The sequence below is a fragment of the Conger conger genome, chromosome 11 (assembly GCF_963514075.1).
Source record: "Conger conger chromosome 11, fConCon1.1, whole genome shotgun sequence".
NCBI lineage: Eukaryota > Metazoa > Chordata > Actinopteri > Anguilliformes > Congridae > Conger > Conger conger.
Genome location: NC_083770.1, coordinates 17,894,717 through 17,912,473, shown reverse-complemented (window position 1 = coordinate 17,912,473; position 17,757 = coordinate 17,894,717). Strand labels below are relative to the sequence as shown.

Genomic DNA, 17,757 nt, shown 5'->3' with positions numbered 1-17,757 from the left:
CTGACCCAGATTTATCCCCTACATTCAGGCTGCTGATTAGGATGAGGCACGCATAGCGCTCCTTTAGTGCGGGAGATTCATGGCGGGGGAGGGGAGGCAGTTGGGGGTGGTCTGGTCTTGGGTGGTAGGGGCGGGGGGCGGGAGGGGCGCCTGTCTGGGTTTCGGGGGACAGAACAGAGTGGGACGGGCACAGACGGAGTCATGGGAACGGGAGCCGTGGGGTTCAAGGTCAGGGCTGGAGCTGGGGTGCGGCGGGGCCCCATTGTGTGCCAGGGCCCCCGACCCCCAAATACACACACTCTATACACACAGATACACACTCACTCACACTCACTCTCTATACACACACACATACACACACTATACACACATACACACTCACTCTCTATGCACACGCATACACACACTATACACACACTCTCTATACACACACATACACACACACATACACCCTCACTCTCTCACACAAACCCCAAATAAAATCACATACACACTCTATACAAACACACATACACAACCCTCAAACACACTCACACTCACACACACTCTCTATACACAACCCCCATATACACACACGTACACATACACACAGATACACACTCTCTGCACACACTCACTCTCTATACACACACATACACACTCACTCTCTATACACACTCTATGCACATACACACTCATACACACACCTACACACACATACACACTCATACACACTCATACACACACATACTCATACACTCACACACACTCTATACACACACATACACTCACTCCCTCAGACAAACATACACACACATATACACACTCACTCTCTCACACAACCCCCATGTACACACTCATACACACACACTCAGACACACACACACACATATACAAACACCCAACCTCACCCCCATATATATATATATATATGCACATACACGTTATAAACACACTTGCACATGCGCACACACGCACACACACACTCTCTCTCTCTCTCTCTCTCTCTCTCTCTCTCTCTCTCTCTCTCACACACACACACACACACACACACACACACACTGTTCCAGCCAGCTTTCAAATCCTTTTGCTCATTCTGGGAGGCAGTGACTCATGCCTCATGCTGGGAAATATAGTTCTTTAGCCTTTATGTCATTCAGCGTTCTTCATAAGCACGCTTCTGCTTATTCATCAGTGCTTTCATCAGAGTTTCATGTTTTTATTTCACATCTGCCAAATTATGGTACTTGTTTGGTACAATATCATGATGGTGTGTGGGACATAGAGTTGTATATTGTTATTACAAGTGTGTGTGGCAATGTGTGTGCATGTGTGTGTCTGTGTATGTGCATGTGTGTGTATGTGCGTGTGTGTGTGCATGTGTGTGAGTGTGTGTGTGTATGTGCATGTGTGCGTGTGTGTGTGCGTGTGAGTGTGTGTGTGTGCTTGTGTGTGTGTGTGTATGTGCGTGTGTGTATGTGTGTGTGTGTGTGTGAGTGTGTGTGCGTGTGCGTGTGTGTGTATGTGTGTGTGTGTGTTTGTGTGTGTGTATTTGTGTGCATGTGTGTGTGTATGTGCGTGTGTGGGGGTGGGTGGGGGGGGGTGGGTGTGTGTGTGTGTGCGTGTGTGTGTGTGTGTGTGTATGTGCGTGTGTGTGTGCGTGTGTGTGTGTGCTTGTGTGTGTGTTTATGTGCGTGTGTGTGTATGTGTGTGTGTGAGTGTGTGCGTGTGAGTGTGTGTGTGTGCTTGTGTGTGTGTGTATGTGCGTGTGTGTGTATGTGTGTGTGTGAGTGTGTGTGCGTGTGTGTGTATGTGTGTGTGTGTGTTTGTGTGTGTGTATTTGTGTGCATGTGTGTGTGTATGTGCGTGTGTGTGTGTGTGTGGGGGGGGGGGTGGGTGTGTGTGTGTGTGTGTGCGTGTGTGTGTGTATGTATGTGCGTGTGTGTGTGCGTGTGTGTATTTGTGTGCATGTGTGTGTGTACGTGCGTGTGTGTGTGTATGTGTATGTGCGTGTGTGTGTGTGTGTGTGTGTGTATGTGTGTGGCGAGGGGGTGCATTGGTAGAGTTAAAACGTGAATAGAAGGTGAATATTTGTTCATTAGCGGGGCTGTGGACCGGCCTGTGAGACAGCAGAAGTGATATGAGGCTGAGAGAGAGGCGATCTCAGCCCATGGGCCATGCAGGAGGCCCTGATTAGCTCCATTGTTGGAGGCCTTTAGAGCCTCAATGGTCCTGAAGAATACCCCTGTAATGAGTCTGTCCCAGCCTGGCAGAGCTGTGTGTGGGAGACACACTCAGTGACAACGCTCCAGCAGAGCACTGCAGTGAGCCACAGAGACACTGAGCTCCACCAGAGCTCTGCAGTGTGCCACAGAGACACTGAGCTCCAGCAGAGCACTGCAGTGTGCCACAGAGACACTGAGCTCCACCAGAGCACTGCAGTGAGCCACAGAGACACTGAGCTCCACCAGAGCACTGCAGTGAGCCACAGAGACACTGAGCTCCACCAGAGCACTGCAGTGAGCCACTGTGACACTGAGCTCCACCAGAGCACTGCAGTGAGCCACAGAGACACTGAGCTCCACCAGAGCACTGCAGTGTGCCACAGAGACACTGAGCTCCACCAGAGCACTGCAGTGTGCCACAGAGACACTGAGCTCCACCAGAGCACTGCAGTGTGCCACAGAGACACTGAGCTCCACCAGAGCTCTGCAGTGTGCCACAGAGACACTGAGCTCCACCAGAGCTCTGCAGTGTGTCTTGTTATTACTTTACGGACCGGGGACGGCGTCTTCTCCTGCTCAAACCTCGCTGTTTTTGGGACAAAATGAAACGCACACACACACGGCACTGCTACCTTTGTCCCAGCGGAATTGTTTTCATACTTTGGAGACTTTTTTGGGTCGTTTATTTAATTTCTCCTTGAAAAGGGCGGCCAAGTTAGCCTTTCTGGATTGTATATTATAATGGATCCAATTTTGTTTCAAGGCCTACAAAGTTCTGACATCATGCTGTTTAAAAAAGTAACCAAAAATGTGGGAACATTCACGGAAACTATTTCACTCTCTGCTGCTACTTCTCACTCGCACACAGCATAGCACATCATATTCAGCTCAACAGCCACGTGGTTTCACATCGGGCCCAAATCTGCCTTGTGAATCCTGTTGCAAGTGACTGTATTTATTTTAAAACAGAAAAACATTGGTCGCTAAAACGTGGGGTCAAAATCCCGGTTCAAATCCTAACCCCGAAGCAAACCGTGATCCTGGGCACCGAAAATGTAGCGGGACCGGGCAGTGAGGGGCGGAATGAGCGGGACCCGCTGGGGGAGCGGTGCGGTAGGAGGGGGGTTTAGGGTGTGACCACCCCGGGGCCTCCCGGCGGTTTTTGAAGCGCGATTGTTTCCGCCGGCGACGGGAGCGTCTGGGAGGACCACCGCGGCTTCTGCCGGTAACTGAGCCGGCCGCGCCTCCCCACGGCGGCTCCACACAGCCGCCATTCTGCGCCCAAACTGTCACGCCTAACAGCTTCATTGTGCCGCACCGGGGCTGAAAGAGAGCGGGAGCTATGAGACGAGAGCGCTGTCAGTCCGCCCGCATAAAGGACCGGGGGTCCCCCCGAAAACGCTGCGCTTTGTGTCATTTCAGGGGTACCATTCCCATGCAGGGAGGAGAGGGGGGGGGAGCGGGGTTATGAATGAGGTCGGGCAGAGAAAGTAAATGGGATGTAAATTTATTGAAATGGATTCCCTCCAGAAAGTTTGGTTGTTTTTTTCTTCTTCTTCTTCTTCTTCTTCTTTTCCCCCCTTTTTTCCCCACTCAGTTCCCGCCTCCACTGGGTTGTTGTTCCCTCTGAAACGATGATGACATCAGCCTGCTTTGCCCCTCTTTTTTGGGGGCAGGATAATGATTAATAGCTGGCTGTGAACTTTCTTATGGGCACTGAAGCAGGACGGTGTTAAGCAGTCACAACACTACCCCCCGAAACCCCCCCCCCCACCCTTTCTGAGAAAGTTCCCCCCCCCCCCATTGTCCCTGGAGGGGGACAAAGCCCGCGCTAATTCCTCTCTGCCTTTCGTCTGCCGCCGAGATCTTGTTTTTTTAGCGCAACAGCTTCATGAGATCTCTTCCCATTCGGAGGGAATTTGTTAAAAAGAGAAAAGGAGGAGGAATTCGGAGGAATGTTTGCTCTATCGCTTTCCCCGGACCCGTCACGGATTTGTTAACGTCGTCGCTCTCTACCCCCCACCCCCCCTCCGACACCCCCGGATCGTGTCCCCGTGCTGAACATCCGGGCGTGGGATTGGGGGGGGGCTTTTCGGCTGCGGCGGGGTTTGCGGGGGGGAAGGATAACGGTGTGACACACGGGAGACGGCGGGGGGAGGGGCCGGGCCCAAAGCGACGGAGCTGGCGGGGCAATGCGCTCCTCTGTCCGTCGCGCGGGGGAACGCGTCCCGCGGGAGCGTCGCCGCGGTGACAGGACGGTGTCGCCTCGCCTCCGCGCGGCGGGGTGTTTACCCGTCCCCGTTCGGCGCCGCGAAAAGGATCCGCCTCTCGGCTCCTACGCGCGCGACACACGCCGACAACACGGACCCGACGCGTTCTCGACCTCCTTCAGCGACTGACGGGGCTTCATCTCCGGAGATCTCATCAGGGCCAGCGCTCTGAAGGCTGCTGTAAACAAAATACAAGCAAATACCAGCCGTTCTCTTCCACCCGCAACAGCAGGAGCGGTCCAGAAAGCCGTAATCGGCCATCCACAGGCATTGTGTGGTAATGCCTTTTGGTGGCACGAGTCTTCGATGCAACCGTTGCAAAAATATACTAAGCAAAGCGCCGGACAGATCATAATAACCCTTTTCTCAGAATGCTGATGTTGTACTTATTTATATCGGTGGTGTAATCTGATTGTGTTGCATTGATACAGTGCGCCTGTTTCTTGCCGGCCATCTTAAACACTAAGAATCCGTACCCCGAGGCTAGAGAAAGTCTAGTTCACACGTCTGGTGGAATATGTTGTTTATAAAACTTTAAATGAGATTACCGGGGCTCACAGGCAATATGAGCTAAATTGTGATATGAAGGAAGGGACACAGCAAGTGACAAACGGGGCGCAGAAATCCTGTTTTGCGGCAGACTTGAATAAAACACTAACAGGCCGTATAACGCTAACTTTTTATCCCTCTCTCTCAGATAAATGTCAGTGAATAATTCACGGAGGCTCGCGGTTTTATGTATCTTTCTTCTGCGGCTACAGTTATGGGCCCAGAAAGTGCCGTTTTACCGGCTGTTTTCGCATAAAATAAGAACACGGACTGAACATTTCGTGCGACGTTCACAATACGACAGGACGGAGCATGTCGGTCAAAACCCGCGCCGACTAATCGGTGAAGCGCCATTATGGGCAGTAATATTCACACAAAAACCAACCGTGTCCTTTCACCTGTGAGGTAAGCCACCTCAAGGACTTTCAGTGTGTGACTGTCTCAGGTAGCAGGCTCTTGCATTGAATCCTGTAATTTTACTCTCTATAGAGGAAGACACCTGTCTTGGGATTAGGCTCCAATATGCAGTTTAATGTACTATCCTGGCAGTTGGCTGCAAGATGAAGGACAGCCAATCACATGTATTGGTGACTGTTGACTTGGATTGGATTGCTCCATTTTTGCATAGGGGATTCAGTTCCTGGTCTTTGGCTTTGCAGTTTGATTTTGCTGGGAAATAGTTCTGCTGGATGTCTTTAGGATGGTTTTCTTGTCTGGGTAGGGTAGCTATCAGTCCCAACCCACCATGTACCTCCAAAAGACTGTAGTTTCTACATCACTGGATCTCTTTCTCTATAGTTAAACCACTTTTATGGCGAACCGTCAGCAGGCCAAGAGACGTATAGATGGGATGTAACAATCTACTGTAGAGGGATGGTATCTGATGCTGACAGGCATGTACGGGTCGGGTGCAATGGGCAGAGAATTCAGTGGAAGATTTGCCTGTTTTTTCCAGATATGTGGTTTTTATGTAAAGTTCACAGTGCCTTCAGCAGGCAGAGACATTCCTACTCTTCTGAGAGAGACTGCCTCATCTGTTAGCAGGGACATCGAACACTTCCCCTTTCCACCTCGGATGTTTCCAGAAGGCACCCATGTTCTGTGGCCTTCCATGCACAACATACCGCTAAGAGAAACAGTCTAGTCATGAACAACCTACACACACACATGTGCACACCCACGCACTGTCTCACACTACACACACACACACACACACACACAAGGCACGGTGATGCCCAGAAGCAGTGGGAGGAGGGCACAGCAGCGTTTGTGCCTCTCCCCTCCGATGAGCTTACCGTTACATCACCGAGAGAAAGCCATGCAAATATCACCTTTATTCTGCCGCCATTTTTGTTTTGTTTTCCTTTTGCTACCGTTGCCTTTTCTGCTGACTGACATTTTCGCTTTTAGCTGCAGATAAATTGCGAACAGCAACAGTACAGAAATGAATAAGAGCCGTTAGCGTGTTTGATTAGCGACCGCCGCCCTCTGTGCGGTGAACCGCGGGGCACGGGAGAAGCAGCCGCCTCATTTGCATGCGAGTAATTGACACATCAAATTAGCGGCACAATCATGCAGGATTACTGGGGGTGCGCACATCCTGAGAGGGCGGCCATCTTGGAAAAATGTAAAAGGAAGAGAGAGGGAGGGGGAGGGAGTGAGCGAGAGAGTGGACCATCAAGGTTAACCCTTTAATTAAAAAACAAATGTGGAAACAATCATTTTCAGTCTTTTAGCATTTTTGTTCATAGTTGTTCCAGCCGTTATAAAAAATATAGGCAAATATATATGAAGAAATAGTGGTCATAATAATAATATTAATTTATTAATAATATTATTATTAATAGTTATAATTATAATAGTAATAATAATGATAATAGTAATATGTAGCGCATAGTAGCAGTAGTAAAAAATGATTTTGCTGTTTTAGCAATGTATGCTATCTGCTATAGATTTTTTTTTTAATGTTAGACCATCCTTTTTAAAATTCCTATCACCAGTGCTGATACAGAAATAATAATACAGAGTAAGTAATGGATCTATGCTAACTGCCACATTTTGTATCGCGACAGTGAAAAAAACGGTTGATTAGTATTTTGATTGGGGTTTTTTTTTCCGTAACCTAAATTCAAAATACCCAACAGCTGTGAATGTCATGTGACATTCATTCCAAATCTGTGTATACCCAAAATAGTATTATTATTCATTGCGTTTAACCATTTTGTTTGGTGAATACTTTGTAGCTGTGTTTTTGAAATGTTTAACAGCTGTGCATATACAATTTCTATTTGCAAGAATGAATTATTTATTCATAGTGGCTGGGTAATGTTTTGGGAGGTGTGTGTGTTTTTTATGATTATTCTTTTGATAATTTAAGTGCAAACGCTCCCCTGTAGTGCAAATCAAAGCGCTATTTGGTGACCTTTAAGTGGGTATATCACGGAGGTGCTACAAGGGTGAGCGGTTTGTGGATGTGTTCACAGAACAGGAAGGGAGGTTCAGACAAATCACGGATGAGGAGAAAGGGAAAAGTTAAACCTAGTACTGTAATAAATTCCCGCATATATGTGTGTGTGCTCCTCCGTATGTGTATGTGTGTGTGTATGCCTGCGTATGTGTATGTGTGTATGCCTGCGTATGTGTATGTGTGTGTGCGCTCAAGTGTGATATTGTCCCTTAATTGAGTTAGCATTATTAATGTCAGAGAGCTACTGTACATTCATGTCATAAATACTAAGCCATGTTGGAATGAGTGATAGAGTACATATCGAAACACATACACACACGCTGGTCTGTACACACACACAAGCAGGCACACACATCTGCTTGTCAGAAGCAATATGCCGGAGGGCTGTCACAGAGTGTATTTAGAGGCTTTGGTGGTTTGAAGGAGCGTGCTGGTAAATAATTAATAATGGCTAATGAAAAGGATATTTTTTAATGAACCGCGGGCATATTGGGGGCGTCTGAGTGGCTTAAAGTGACTGTAGATCTCACGCACACACGTGCGGGCGTGCACACACACTCACACAACCATGCACACGCACATACATGCACAAACACGCACGTATACACGCACACAGGCACATACACACATGTGCATACGCACATGTACATACACAGAAATATTTTCTCTCACTCTGTCACACACACACACACACTCAAGTCCTTGAAGCTTGAGGTACAGTAATGCTAATAAATGAATGCCTTCGCACCCACCGAACAAAGGGACACTCAACTCACTCACTTTTGCTTTGTATGCCATTTGATTTGTTTTTTTCCCTCCACCGTGATAAATGCGTCTTTCCTGAGTTCGGTCATTGCATGTTAATGTGTCAGCGAGCACATTAACACTACACTGCACTATCCTTTATGTGGGCTAAAGATAGGGATGTGGATTTACATGTAGTTAACCGGGGGCAGGTTCTGGTCGATGCGTGGCTGAGTTACTGGTGCTGTCGTTGAGTCTTTTGTCCAGGCGGTCAGGTTCTGGTCGATGTGTTACTGGAGCGACCACAGTGTGCAGGCAGTCAGATTGTAGTTGATGTGTGGCTGCAGTGATGTCATAGCGTGTCTTGTCCAGTTGGCGAAGGCCAGGAGGCTAAGTGTCAGCGCTGCTAGCTTCAGTCTCTCACTGCTGATGGGTGTCTATGGGTATCCATGACAACACTCAACATGCCCAGGATATACCAAATCTACAATGCCAAGGGCAACCGAAGGGACAGAGGGAGGAAGACAGAGAGAGCAAATGCAAATGACACACACACACACACACACACACATACATGTACACACACACTCACACGCACACACACACACACATACATGTACACACACACACACACACACTCACACACACATATACGCACACACACACACACTCACACACACGCACACACACATACATGTACATACACACTCACACAAGCACGCACACATACATATACACCCACTCACACGCACGCACACACACACACACACATGTACACACACACACACACACACATACATATACACACACTCTCACACACACACACGTACACACACACACATACACGCGAACATGCAGGCACACACACACACTCACACACACATATACGCACACACACACTCAAACACACGCACACACACATGTACACACACGCGAACATGCAGGCACACACGCGAACATGCAGCCGCACACACACACACACTTGAACATGCATGCACACACACACGCACACACACACACACACGTTTATCTGTGGATATGCAGGATATAGCAATCATTTTGAACACAAGCATTGCCCCGGGCATAGTGCATTTGGCATTTTGTTGATTTTTTTAATGGTTTAGTGTGGTACTGCCTGGCTTATTTAAATTCCCCATGAATGCTGTGTGTTTAACCATTTCATTGTCAGAATGATGCTCTCATTTCTCTCTATAGTTCAGTCTTCACCCCCCGTTTGATGTATGAGCTGATATATTTGCCACTTGGTAGAAATAAAAGGTTACTGCCTTTTGTCTTTGTATCTTGCCCTGAGGCTAATCATAGATATTTGTCGCCAAATCTGAATATTCTCTTTCAAAAGCAAAATTATACAATACAAATGATTGTTCCGCGTGTAATATACAAATGAAGCTAATTAGGGATCAGGTTTTGAAATGAGAGATTGAAAAAAAGATCAGAAGTTGCACAAAAGAAATGAAAAGCCCGGATCCCAGGTGGTTTCCAGTTGCACTTTTTTCCCTCCCCAGTTGGCGAAGGCGCGATTAAACATTCCCTTTCTTCTGTAAAAAAGGGGGAAAACCCCTCATCAGGATCACGGCGTGTTCCCTAATTACTCCGTACGCTATGCATGGCATTTACACCCCGCGCCGGGCCCAGAGGAGGCAGGGATGAAAGGAGGAGACGGAGACGCAGGCCTCCCTCTCCTCCTCTCTCCTCCTCTCTCCTCCGGGGGGGTGGGGGGGGGGGGGGTGGATCTACCTCGTTTCTTGTTTTATTAATTCCCACATTTATTTCATTTTGTTATATTCCCCCCCAAAAATTTATTTTTATTATTTATTGGGTCAGTTTCACAAACACAGATTAAGCCTAGCCCTGGACTATTCTATTTTATCAAAATTTTATTTCAATTGGAGATTTCCCATACCACGCTCAGTATAGTCCAGGACTGTGCTTAATCTGTGTCTGTACGACCAGACCATATTGTTTTAATTTCACAATTTATTTGACAATTTTTATTGTATTTATGTGAAGTGTGCACAAATATGGCCCTTCCGTATGCTGCTAGCTACTGATTAGGAGGGCCAATCAGTGCAATCGAACAAAAGGAGATGATCAGTGGTTGCAAAGGGAGATGAAGTTCCATGCTAAAATCAAATGCTGAAAGACTCCACACCATGGTGTCTCATGTCTATTGTTAGCTCGCTAGCATGCTAGCTCACCTGAGCGTTCAATACGGCCAGTTTTTGAGTCTACAGAATGAGGTTGTGTGGCAGTTCAGTTGAAGGGAGAGTCAGTGTGGGTCAGGAATGGTGTGACTCGAGCTCTTACAATGGGTGGGGTCTGAAATATGTTGTGGGGTGACCTCAAAAAGCGTCAGGGTGTCGTTGCCTATTTTGTAAGATAAATAAGAGGCTGTTTCTCTTCTGACTCATGTCAGTGCTACAGGGGCAATTAGATTACGCATCAGTCAACTGCATACACGCCGAAGGAAAGGGAAGTGTGTGTGTGTGTGTGTGTATGTGCGTGTGTGTATGTATGAGAGAGAGAGAGAGAGAGAGAGTAAGAGAGACAGATGATAACCAGGGCAAAGATATATTAATCTTTATGTTCAATACCATTGCTGCTTGTTCTAACACTGCTCTGTGCCAGCATCACCCAAATGACTCACTTTATGCAGCTGCTCCTGTACATTACCCTGCCTACACGCCTACAGTATATGAACCCCACACACAGAGCTCTATATTCTCTGTGGAATTGGAAATAGGTCACAAGTCAACAAAGGTAAAGCCAGGCCGGACCACCCCAGCCTTTTCCCATGTCTCCCTGACGAAAACCACGTCAGGGCTGGGCGGTCACCGCTCTCCAAGGTCACTAATTGATGATGTAACTAGCTCCAACGAATCCGGCCCCACCGAGAACGGCGATACCGTCCAGGTTTACCCCCCTCAGCGCGCGCCTCGGTCGGCTTGCTGGGGTATATATTTTTGATGCAGGAAAGAGGCAGGATTTCTCTCAAGGATTACGGGGGCAAATGGAGGAATGGGTAAATAATTTACTGGAGCTGAAACTCTTTCGCTGTACGTGGAATGGGAGGAGATGGGGGAGGGGTGGAGATAAACAGGTTTTTTTGGCTGTTTTTCTGTCCGGTCACATTCCTGGTGCGATCTTCCGTACATCGTGATTGTTGTGCGTGTGTGTGGACGTGTGCCTGTGTGTGTATGTGCGTGTGTGTGTGTGTGTGTGTGTGTGTGTGGGTGTGTGTGTTTTCTGAGGCGATGGAATAAGGCATAAAGTAGGTCAAGTCATTTGCCCAAGGTCACACAGCCAGCCATTGCCTGATCCAGTCTGTCACATGGAAGTTTCTCAACGAAACACAATCCCTTCTCGCCCCTGACACGATTTAATCCGCAATTATTGTGTTTTATTCCAGGAAAGAGGAGACGGAGGAGAGAACGCAGCTGAGGGCTGAACTTGCGGGGAAGGAGGACATGGCCGTTCGTTAAGGTGAATGAAGTGTTAAGCACCTAATGATGTTCTCGCTCGCACACAGACGCTGGGACTGGCAGAGGGAGGGGGAGCGCCTGGAAAGTGTGGCTTTGTTGACACTCTGCCCAAAGCCTTTCTTTTCCGCTCGCCTGTGGTTTTCCAATTATATGTGACAAAATTGAACTACATTTCCCAGAATCCAATGGTCTGTGCCAGCCGTTCATTAAGCAGGACTTGAAGCCTGTTTGTGACACTGGATGAAAGCTATCCACCAGAGGACTGACCATCTTTTGTTTATCACTGTATATATTCGATTTGGTTTGATTGATTGATTGATTGCTTACTGAGTGATTAACAAGTAGATCTCAGGGTCCAGTGGGAAAGATGAGAAGAGAAGACTCCATTTTAACCGAGGTCAATCAGTTTGCGTGTGCAGTTAATGCATGCAGCACCATGTAAAGATCAGCCTCCGGTCGACTGTGTGCCTGTGGCCTGCCTCCATCCTCTGCACACGCTTCACTGTCCCTCAGGATGATGGCTGTGCCACGCAGTCAGCTGACACGGTGAAAGGAAGCCCATTTCACGGGAAGTTCATGCTGGTCGATGAGGTTCTGAACTGACACAGTGAGAGGAGGGAACTATACTGATGACTGGGTGTTTCGAATGGGTGAATAACGAAGAAGAACGGGCAGAAAATGTTCACGGTCAAACTGAACATTCAAGCGAGGAATTATTAACAACGAAAATGAGCCGCGTCCTGGTTCTAATCCGTTTGACTTCCCCGCATACAGCCATTGTCAGAGCCACGGAATCCTCCACTTGAAGGGCGGCCATTAAACATTAAACATTAAGCTTTCTCTTTCTGCGTTCCAGAAAAAAAACAGACCATACATTATTTATTCCGGGTGACAGTATGGTGGATGCAACAGAATTAAATGTGAGTGGCAAAGCTGGTATTGCAGCCACACACAGGACTGTGTACGGGTCTGTTGTGCATTTTCCACCACGTTCGCTCCCACACGCATCTCCCAGCGAACCTACCGCGTTCACGCACCTCCCCCCCGCACCCCACCTGTCCTCCCAGTAACGCAAAAGCGCTATAAGAAGGCAATCTTCAGAGGCTCTCTCCTCCGTGTAGCGATGTAAGCGTGGAATGCGCGATTTGGGTGGGGGTTGGGGGGGCGGGGGGGGTCATGAATTTTTTAAAGGTTTTATGCGTCAGTTCAGTGTGCTTCAGTTCAGTTTAGCTTTAGTACTGAGAGCCAGACTTCACTTTGGGGATTCTCGACCCCCCCCCCCCCCCCCCCTCCGTTCACAACAATGACCGATGGAAGACCGCAATTTGAAACCTGTGAACACAGCTGTGTTTTACTCCAGGGTAATTGCGGTGGAGTAACTTACACAAGGGTACAACTGCACCAGCTCCCTTCGGGATTCAAACCGCAGAACTACTGACACAAGCTGAATACAGTAACCCTTCCTCTAGTTTAGCTTCTTGTTGTTGTGTGGAGCCTTTGCTTATCGGCAGACTAAAAGTTTCTATCTGCTGATCTCTCCAAACTCTCCATGTTGCTTGGCAACCTTGTCTCAGTGATAAAAGAGGGTGGTGCTTCCTTATATTTAAGGCTCATGATTTCCAGAGTTTTTGATTTTTAAATTTCTGAATTTTATCAAAAATCTGGGTGAAAATCTGTTTAATCCCAACAGTCTGAGAATTCTTTTGGGAAATCGGTGGTTAAAACCGACAATAATGAGACTTGCTTATATTGCACATTACATATGTTTTTCAAACAGTGAAATACACTGGAAATGTCGAGTCATCACATCAGAAAGCAGTACTGCATTGAATTAGTTATATTGTGTGGATTTTTGCAATTGTGTAAAGTTATTTCCAAATATGTCATATTGTGCCATAGTCCCACAAACATTGCACAAATATGAAGATTACGAGGCGCTATAAGAAGATTTAGGTGTCTTTACCTAGGCAATATTTTAAGAAATTAGAAATAAATATGAAATGGCAAATTGTACAACAACAAAAAAACGCACACCAGCTGAATTTCAAAAGAAGTACAAATATGCTGTTCTCAGACTCAAAGATGAAGTCATCACGGACAACAGGAAGTTGGAGATACACTACCACTATTCCCCAAGCATAAAGCAATCGGGAAATGCCTAATCCAGTGCATGTTCTGCATGCTAAAAACATTCGCTGTTTAAAGCCCTCAAGCTAAATTCTAATGCAAGTGTGGGGCAGGCCTCCTTCACTAGTGGCATAAGCTTGCATGGAAGACTTTATTTATTACAATGTGCAATTAAATACCGTATTATTAAGGCCCTCTCCGAATCTACACAAAGGGCCCACTAGAAAGGCCAGTAACGCATTCTATGGTTTAGTTGGAATGTTGGGGTGAGATTAATTTAATATAAAGCCACTTGCACATACCAATCACTGCCATTCAACCACCTCTCCTCCACATTTTTAATAAATAAATACATACATAACCACCCAAGCCAAACAAGCCAAACTGGTGCCTTCCACAGTCAATTCCCAAAGACCCAGTGACCTTAAGTTCAGCTATGTGCATCGCTACCTGTTTGCCTATCACCATGGGAAGTGATGAGTCATGATTGACCTTCCTCTGAGAGCATTGCTACAGGGCCTCTGTTCCATATTCAAATAAAAATCTGCGTCATCGAGGCCCTGCTCTTTTAGCATGCCTGTACTAGTCAGTATTCGACACTCTTGAAGGTGTGAGCTGACCTTACATTCCCATTATGATGGCATGGAATTATCAAGTGACTGTATGAAAGAAGGGTTTGGACCAGCACTAGCTGTAGTGGTGCAGGCGTAGCATCATCACAGTGTTGTGCTGCATTGACCACTTCCCCAAGTCTGGAGGGTCTTAGCCGCTAAGGTGGCTATATAGACTTACTGCTGTCTTTTTGAGCAGTCACAGTGCCCCAGGATGAGTAGCCCTTCGTTTTCTGGTCGACTTTGTGATTATATGATGATATTATATTATCATGATTGTCGCACAGATAGACCCCAGTGTTTCCGAATGAAACTTTCAGTGGCCTGCTATGGCATATCAGAGTAGGTACTGGGCATAGTCCAGACAGGGCAGACTTTAATAATGATCCAGCGACCGGTGTCTGAAACCACACAAAGTGTTTTTCTCATAACTCATGCTCGATAGCAACCGCGAAATAAATCAAGACGGAGTACATGTATCGTAATAAAATGTGATTCTTTGGGAAACTTTGGCGCGCACATAAGAACTGAAGTGCAGACGGGTAATCTACAGCAAACTGTATTTGATGTCACTCTCCCATTGTGAAGCAAACTAAACCCTGACTCGTATTCATTCTGCGCTGCTTCAACGGGGATAAAACTCCAGAGATCATTGCCCAGGCCAAGATACCGTATATGCGTACTCTTAGTTTCCCACAGAACAACCGGAGTAAAACCCCGCTTTCTTGTCAGCAGCCTCTATGGTTTCAGGAAATGTAATACCATAGTACCTTGTTTGAAGAAAAAAAGTGAGATCTGATAAAGCGTCCCCTGCCTTGCAGCCTACTGGAAAATAATAAGTTGCTGTAATGCACAGACACTCCCAGGCCTGGGCAGTGTGCGCAAAATGAAAGGTCTTGTCGGGTTAGAGGAGTATCATGTAAGAAAATACATGTGAGAAGGGCGCGGAGGCCGGGACAAAAGCGCGGTGCGAAAACCCGCAGGTTCCTTCCCCGCGCCGGCCATTGTTGTGTCCTCTGTTCTTACGCCACCGCGGACGTTTCAAACTCTCGTGACAACCGCGAAAAAGGCCGTCGGTTTTCATTCGGTTCGTGTTTACGTTCACTCGACCGGTAAAATACGAGGATCATTTTAGTTCATTATTATTTCTGCTATTAATACTGGGACTAGTGTGTATAGTTCATTATTAGCATAGCGGGCACCCTTATTCTGGGTTACTCACACCTTATACATTCCATAACACATATATAACAGCGAATGACCTTGCAGTTAACTGCAGGCTTGCAGTCCGTAGCCCGGCGCTATAAAGCGTGTAGACGCAGCGTTGGAAATAACCCTTCGGAAAGAGATTTCATTCTGAACCCGCTAACCTTTGAGCTGACATGTAAGTTTGTAAACTCTGGGTTTTTGCACAATGGTATCTGTGAGTCGCTGTGTGTCTACATTTCAGCTCTCTCAATGCGCGTCTCGTCTTCCCTTCAGATGCCGGTCCCCCGGAGGCACGAGGGCACAAAGGAAAGGGATGTGACGGATGACAGCATTGTTCTCCTGAAGAAAAGTGAGAGTCAGGTTCACGCCGCCCCACCCCCTTAACTCAGTGTAACGAGCTCTGTCTGTAACTTCTCATCATCTTTCACCAGATTAAACTGATCACGTGACACCTGAGTTAGTCTCCCTCTCTCAGTAAGAAATGCGATAAATTATTATTCACCATTTACACTTTTCACGGGTCTGTGTATGTTTCTGCCCTTATAGTTGGTATATCAATGATTGTGTTGTGAATTTTAAGTGCTTATTTTTGTATCTTATTTTTTATGAATGGATGATTATTTCAATAAAATATATTTTTGTTACCAAAATGATGCATTGTGTGGGTGCACTTTGTTGTGTTTTCCTCCTTGCAAGCTCTGTTGAACTGAACTCCATGTGCATGTGCAGAGTGATGTTAGCTCTATCAGAACTGTATTCCACTGATGAATGGAAACATACAGTACAGCCGCTGGGAACAAAACTGCTGGGATGTCAAATCTCCAATAGTAAAAATGGTGCTTCTTGATGATTAAATACGTTAACATTATTTTAATTTTATAATTTAGCCTTATATAGCATGTTATCATCAAATATATCAAAGTATGGTTTTCATTGCTTAATATTCTCTGTGATTTTTACATTTTACAATATTCCTAATACACAAAGGAGCTGAGAGTTAATATGACACTGAGTACTAATTGGCTGCTAACTGCTAGCAGGTTGCCCTTCTTTAAACTGTCACGCTTCATCTTTATTCAAAATGATCAAAGGCTTGTTCAGGGAAATGAATCGAGAGCAGATTCTGGTTCTAGTTCTGTGCCCTTTGCTATCGATCGCTCACCGCGGGTTCAAATGCACTCAATTAAAATGCCTGTCATTAGGATAATGCTCAAATTGCTGCTAAGAATATATGTGTTAAAAAACGAGACCGTACAAAGTCACCGAGAAATCAACGTGGCAGTTTAAAAGGAAAGCGAATGAAGGATGTCCTTGCCGCGCTGTAAATGCTAACGCCGCCTCGCTAATCAGGACGACCCGGCTGCCCCCACAGTGCCTGACTGAAAACAGGTGGAGGCCCCGTGTACCTTTAATATGCTCTCTCCTAACCAGCACCCTTAGCAGCGTGATCCCCTCCTGTCTCATTGTCTCTCCTCATCCCTACCTCTGTTCTGCTTTGAGGGTGATCTGAAGTTCACACCCGCAGCCCACAGTGCGTCTGTGGCTCTCTCCCCCTGTCTGTCGAACCCATTCTCTCTGATGTCAGATCTAAGGCTCCCCCCCCCCCCCCACCCCCCACACACACCTCCACCTCCACCTACCCTTCTATTCTCCCGTCATCACTTTTTTCCACCGCCCGTTCTGTTAATTGGCGCGTATCGTGTGCGCCGTGCCTGGGTAACTATGATGAGGGATGACCCAATTCACACCACCCCGCCCCCGCTCCCCGATTTTGGCCATGTTCCCCTGGCTACCACAGCGAATCAGGGTGTATCGTGCTGTCAAATCGGATCCGCCGCTGGTCAGTATCTTCTATAAGGACAGGGAGAGATCAGGGGCTTTGGGCTAAACCTGTGCTCTGCTCCACCGCCCCCTCCCCCCCACCCCCCACCCCGATGATCGTGGAGCACGATGTCAGCCACTGAGGACTCTCTGATCTTCTGTAACCTTCCTTACATAAGCGTCTCACACAGCACTTTCTGCACCGGGAGGCCATCATTCAAGGACCTTGTTAAAAAAGAAATACTGGATTTA

The 17,757-nt window shown here is 47.0% G+C and overlaps 1 long non-coding RNA gene across 2 annotated transcripts in view; it reads left to right on the top strand.

Moving 5' to 3' along the window:
• The window catches only part of LOC133141132 (uncharacterized), a 57,635-nt gene extending 41,298 nt beyond the window's left edge, over nt 1-16,337 (top strand). For both annotated transcript variants that reach the window (XR_009710053.1, XR_009710052.1), the window contains exons 3-4: nt 11,665-11,738; nt 15,958-16,337. This is a non-coding gene — a long non-coding RNA (uncharacterized LOC133141132). The remainder of the gene's footprint in view (nt 1-11,664; nt 11,739-15,957) is intronic.
• Nucleotides 16,338-17,757: the final 1,420 nt, after the last annotated feature.